Genomic DNA, 6,278 nt, shown 5'->3' on the forward strand with positions numbered 1-6,278 from the left:
CCCGGCCGGGCGGCGGCCCTGCCGCGAAGGGACCGCCCGCCCCGAGGTGGGGGGCCGGGGGGTGCAGGGTGGGGCGTCCCGGAGGATGCAGGGAGGAGGAGATGGGGCCGGGGGTGCAAGGTCAGGGTCCCGGAGGATGCAGGAGGACCCGGAGGAAACGTGGGGAGGTGATGGGGTGTGGGGTGGGGGCCCTGAAGGGGTGCTGTGTGAGGTCTGGGGGTGCAGGAAAGAGCTGGGGCCTGAGGGAGCGCGGGTTGTGGGGCCGCGAGGGGTGCATGCAGGGCTCCGTGTGTGGAGGGTGGAGAGAAGGGCAGATCCCGGGTCCTGTGGGGCACGGTCCCTTCTTGGTGGCACTTGCTGCCAAAGGGGTGACGTGTGAGCAGCTTTAGCAAAGGGCATCAAGCTGGGGTTGTTCCCCGGGGTGGCAGCTGGAGGGGAGGGATGGGGATGGGACGGGGATGGGACCAGGCCCTGGCCCTGGCAGATGATTCCTCCGTGTAGGGTGTCCTTGGGTGAATCCTGAGAATGGAGTATTTCAGGCAGCGAGGAAAGGGAGTGATCGGTCCCAGCAGAACGGGGCCGCACTGGGGAAGAAAGGAGTCCTTGGGTGTGCAGCCGGGGGTCCTGGAGCCATGGAGGCACAGCAGGTAGAGCGGGAGCAGGGAGCCTGCTGGGGTCTAGTGAACGGATGGAGCAGGGCAGGCCTGGGTAAGGTCACCCGTTCCTGTCCCGTCTCGGGAAGTACAGTGCCGGGTTCGGAGGGGTTCCTGGTTTGCATGTGCGTTTCCTGGGGAGTGTCTGTTGCAAGGATGCTGTGCTGCGTTAATGCAAAGGCTTGGGGGCGTTTTTTCTCAGTAGTGCCTCAGTTCTGTGTTGCTGTGGCCCTGCTCTGTTAGGCTGCGATCCTTACTCTTTACTCCTCGTCCTTTTCCTCATATCGGTGTGGTTCTCTGTCCCCTGTTTGTTAATCCAGCGGCTGTCCCACCCTCCGAGGGCTGTCTTGCTGTGCTCATCGTCTCTCTTCGTAGTGTGATCCTGCCAGGTGCATCTGCTGCCAGCACATGAAGTCATGTATATTTTGTTGTTGTTGTTTGTTTTCTGTTTTTAATACCAGTGAGGGCATCGGGATGAAGAATTTAGGTATGTCGGCGTGGCAGGCAACGGGATCTGTTCAAATGCATTAAACCTTGCAGGAATGAATTCATGCCTTGTCAGCACTATCCAAGAACCCTTGGACAGTACAAAGGCTGTACCTAGAAAACGTATACCAAAGCATTCTTATTTCTTAATTCAGCATGGGGTCATCCCATTGTCCCAATAACTTAACATTGTTTTTTGGAGACAGGCTAATAAAATGGCATTCATTCATGCATTATACTCCTCTACTGACATAGAGTCCTCATGGACGTTTGTGTATTTCATGAATGGTTTGCAAAACTTCACTGGCTAATTATTTGATAGGTTGTGATCCTGGCAAAATGTGTCTATAGAAATGTATATTATTTTTAAATATAGGCTAGATTGTCTTGTAAAGGAACCACTAGATTAGGCCTGATGGGGAAATAAATTTATGTATTAAGTTCGTGACTGCTCCTTGGATTTTCTTGCCAGTGGATAAAGCAGATAAAGAAATTTAAAGAAACAGTGGGCTTTGTATGGCTAAAACTAAACTGGACAGGAAGGGAAAGTATTAAGACTCCTGTCTCAAGGCCCTTAGCTAGCTGCAAGGTGAGAGGTGCGTAAAACCAAATTTTTATTCTCTTTTGCACACTGTTTCTTACGTTTCCCTGATGTATCCGTTCCAACCACTGTCAGAGAACGTATTGGTGGACTGCTGGTGTGACTGAGGTAGATCTTGTACCAAAGACGTGGCGTGCAAGCTGTGCTGAACAGATAAGGGTCAGGTTCCTGGCTGAAAAACTCAGTACAACTGTTGCTGCAATCTTTTAACCAGTCATGGTTCTCCAAGCGGTTCCTGATCTGGACTTCTTGCACTGTTCATAGTGCTTTGCATTGCTCTACACAGTGGTGTGAGTAACGACCGTTGTGGTAGTACTGTAACTTTGAGCATTTGTACACGTGAGTCTAAAATTGGTCACCGTTTTTGGAGCTACTTTGCAATTAACTTCTCTGCATATATTTTAGTGATACAATGCACATGCTCAGCTACTGAGTGTGTTCAAATGTGAGCGTGCAACTGTGTGATGAGTGCAGCTACTTGAGGACGTGTATGGACGTCAGGTATTAGTATATTAATACACATATAAAATTCAGAGTATCCTGTACTGTATTTCTGTATAGCTGTACATTGGTGACTGTATGATAGTCAACCATAAAATGTAATTACTTTTTGTAATCTTCTTCAAAAACAAGCCACTTCCCAACTGAGGACAGTTCTTAAGTGTGTGCTTGCATCTGCCTGGGTCTAAGCACGGCATAGTAACGCGTCTTGTGAAGCTGCATGTCCTAGAAACAGAGTGAGAGCGTGTGTGCCTCTCCTAGCATACTCCTTGTATTGATAGCTGATTCACTCTGAAGCCTACTGATGATGTTCCAGAGCTGAGCTCTTTGAGGAAGTAACCAGTAGACTTCAGCTTTGCGTTGGTTGCATATGCAAAACTATTTGTGTTTTCAGAAATGCACAACAGTAAAGAGACAAGAAAGACAATCCTAAAATTAAGCAGAACAGTTCTTCTCTGAGAGAATCTGATTGTTGCAGTGCTTTGTTTTAGCCATTTTCTACCTTTGTCTTGGACGGGAGCAGTGCTGAATGTAAGCAAAAGCCTGGCCGTTGCCCAGGTCAGCTGGGGTACTCAATCCCTTGAGCGTTGGTATCTTGCTCTTGCACTGCTGTGGGCCGACTCAGTTGTAGATTAGTCTTGAGAACGTGTTGTGATTAGTGCAAGCACCCAGAGGGCTTGTCTTCCTGAAAGTGGAGTGGCTTTTACTGGTGATGGTGAACTGGGAGAGCGCTGGGATTAACCAGAAGTAGTTGTGTAACACTGGCATGGCTCTTCGGGCTGCTGTCCTTTTACCATTGCAACTGTTTGGGGTAAACAGTGTCTCTGAATTGCTTCTTTGGCAAAAAGAGGATTGCAGTCACTTTCATGTTTTCTATAAATAGGAGATTGCTGATCTCTGCGGTGGGAGCAGAATTAAAGCGTGTTGCACCCTGGCTGGTGGCCTGACCTACCTTGATTAACACCTGATAGTCCATTTTAAACGGTAACCACTTTCATCTTGAAATAAAACAGCGCAAGTGCAGCAGAGCACCTGGAAACAGATCAGTAATTCAGAATAACCAGATCTAGAGCTTGGATGAAAAGGCTTTTGTTTGTGAAAACAACCTCCAGCGGAGGTGCCTGTGGAGAAGAGTGGGAAGTTTGGTTTATACACTCAGGGAGGGGACTGTTGCATGGAGTTGAGGTCTTACAAGACTCTGGAGAATCCACGCAGGAGTTTGATGTACAACTGTTCCCACAACAGGAACAATTTCTTGTAGTGCTGCACCTTAGTAAATGCAGAGGTGGTTTTAATAAGTCACAAGGCTCTAATCTCCCTTTATGTGAGGTTAAAGCGTTGCATAGTGTGTTTCTCTGGTGAACCATCACGGGCTTTTCTTCATCTCTGACCACATTCTTTGGCTTTTAGGCTACAACTTGGCAATGGTTTGCTGTTTCTCACTGCTCATGGCAGGGGCTCGCTAGCCGTAGCCATCCTTCAGAGGGCCTTCCTTAGATCTGTTTGTAAGCTGCCGATCTGAAGCTACCCGTCTTTTGCTTTAAGGTTTCCGCAATGCTTTCATTTGTTGCAGATCAAATCTCCTTTTGCTCAGCTCCTTATTTGCGGCTGCAAAATATCTCGGTGGTAACTACAAGCCTTCCCCTGGGAGAAATGTTTGGGAAAGTATTTGGTGTATTTTAATCTGATAGTTCAGCCTTTGGAAACAAGAAACTGGTTCCAAATGTGTCTACCTGGTATTTTGGAGGTGCTAGCCTGAGAATCTCCCGTTTTTGTGGTCTCTGAAATAATCCAGGAAGTTTCTGTGCTTTCTGTTCCGTGTACAGCCTTGTAAACACGCATTGATCCAGGAATAATTGGAGGACTTGATTAGTCAGGGCACAGTGGAAACTCAGCAATGGTAAGGGTGTCAAGCTCTACCAGACATCCTAATTGCCTCTGAATTGCGGATGTCCACATACAGTGCTTGCAGCTGCTTACTGGCGTTGCCATGCTGAGAAAGAAAAAAGCAGTAATTTGGTCTTTGATATGAGTACAGGGGCTCTTCCCCTGCCTGGGTTGGAAGAGCCTTGTTTGTTTGTTTGTTTGTTTTAAATTTCAGCGTAGACCACACAGAGGGAGGTGCGTGACATGGCTTCTTGTGGAAAGGAGACGGGAACGTGGGGCTTAGAAGAGCATATGGTGGGAGCAGGCCAGGGAGTAAATTATACTTGTGAAAGTATTGGTGCAGTTCATAATAAATGGAGACTGCCTTTCCAAGTCCTTTAAATTCCAGTGCATGTGACCATGGAAACAGCACTGTGTCACTGTGTGTTTGGTAAATCTTTCAAGCAGTCCTTATAAACCTAATAAAACAGGCTTTCCAGCTGGTCAAGTAAGAACCTTAAACCCAATTTCCATCCTTGCTTTTGAAGCAGGATTAACTAGCCATTTTCTAATGGTATAAATTTCGTGCGTATATTTCTGTGACTATTAACTCCTTAAAATACTTTACTTGGTGAGCTGTTGCACTGAGATATGTTTCCTTAAAATAGACTTAATTGCACCGAAGTGGAATTTCCCAGGAAGCTTGAGCCCTTCAAAGCTTTCTTGGAAAAAGCTTTCTGTTCTCTGTAAAGAACACCTTACCAGTTTTATTTTTCTGTAACTATCTTGCAGCTCTACTTACTGTTAGTTTTACGTCCCTCTTGTCTTCTGGGTTAAAAAGAGGTGGCCAGCTTTCTTGCTTATGGTATTTGGAGTTTTTGTAGGCACTGTGAGCCAAGAGACTGATTTTTTTCCCACGAAGAGGCCCTTGTGGTATTAACAGCTCATGGGTCAGAAGAGCTTAAGTGATGCACTTACCCGGAGTTAAGCCATCACTCTGGGATTTTGACTCTTTGTAGTCGTTTGCTGAACAGAACAGGGTAAGGACTAGTTATCATAAAGTGAGGTGAGTGTTAAAGCACATTAAAATGAGATTATTTTTTTTCTTGATACTACTTTCTTATAAGCCTTGGATGTCTAATGTCAAATAGCGTGTAGCAATATTGAAATTCTAAATTTTTGTCTTTTTTTTTTTTTTTGAAAGGAGCTTGCTATTACTTGGGAGAACTTTGAATCTTTCCAGGAAAGGTTTGAACTACAAAACTTAGGAAATGCACCTTTAGTAGTGGTTTTGCTTTCATAAAATTTCACTGCAGGTTATCAAGGGCACTTGCATGAAACTGGGAGAGCTTTAACATCAAATCACTTGCCACCCCACCCTGTTGTTTCAAGATACCTGCTGGTAGTGGCTCTGTCGTGGCACTGCACTGAGACTGCACTGGAAGTGATTTACAGATCTACTAGGGAAAACGCTTTGCGAAAAATCAGCACCTTCTGGAGGAAGAGAGACCGTCACTGTGGTAGCACGGCTGTTAGAGAGCACCATGGAGAAATGCCATTTGGGCAGGATCCTCTGCATGTCTCCTCCCTTTCTGATGCAGTATAAATATCTTCAGTGACACTGAATTTAATCTAGCTGCAATGCCTGCTGCGCAAAGTGTGCGTCTTACTGATTCTGTGGCCAGGTGAGTATTTGTTTACATGGAAAGAGTTGGCTGTTTCCAAACAGCAGGCTATGACCACACTGTTTCTGTCATCTTACAAAGATCTCTAGCTTTCTGATCAGCTGAGGAAACATACTGTTCCCTCCATCCCTTTGATGTAATTACCAAACACATACCCACTTGTGTACATGTGCAGACCAGTGGTTGAAAGCCTTGATAGCTCTGGCAGGAGGGATAGACACGGGGTGACCTGCAGGGTGGGGTCTGAATTTCCAGCCTCCAGCGGAGCTCTGGTTTCACAAATCTGCAGAACGGCTGTGTCGGGTCAGCTGGCGGTAGCCCAGCGCTAAATAGCTTGTTTGTGCTGGGCTGGATGTAGTTTCCTGCGAGCTGGTCTGTCTGCTCTCCGGCTAATTGTGCTTCCTCATCCCACCTTGTGTTTGATAACGCTTAGAGCTTCCTCTGACTTTTGCTACGCAAGTCGGCAGGCACTTTGCTGCTGACCTC

The 6,278-nt window shown here is 46.7% G+C and overlaps 1 protein-coding gene across 1 annotated transcript in view; it reads left to right on the forward strand.

Moving 5' to 3' along the window:
* Positions 1-12: 12 nt before the first annotated feature.
* Positions 13-6,278, forward strand: part of FBXO31 (F-box protein 31) — a 28,044-nt gene continuing 21,778 nt past the window's right edge. Inside the window, exon 1 of the mRNA XM_009323044.1 lies at positions 13-29. The gene's annotated coding sequence lies outside the window, so the exon portion shown is untranslated. The remainder of the gene's footprint in view (positions 30-6,278) is intronic.

The sequence above is a fragment of the Pygoscelis adeliae genome, unplaced genomic scaffold (genome assembly GCF_000699105.1).
Source record: "Pygoscelis adeliae isolate BGI_AS28 unplaced genomic scaffold, ASM69910v1 Scaffold414, whole genome shotgun sequence".
Classification (NCBI taxonomy): Eukaryota; Metazoa; Chordata; class Aves; order Sphenisciformes; family Spheniscidae; genus Pygoscelis; species Pygoscelis adeliae.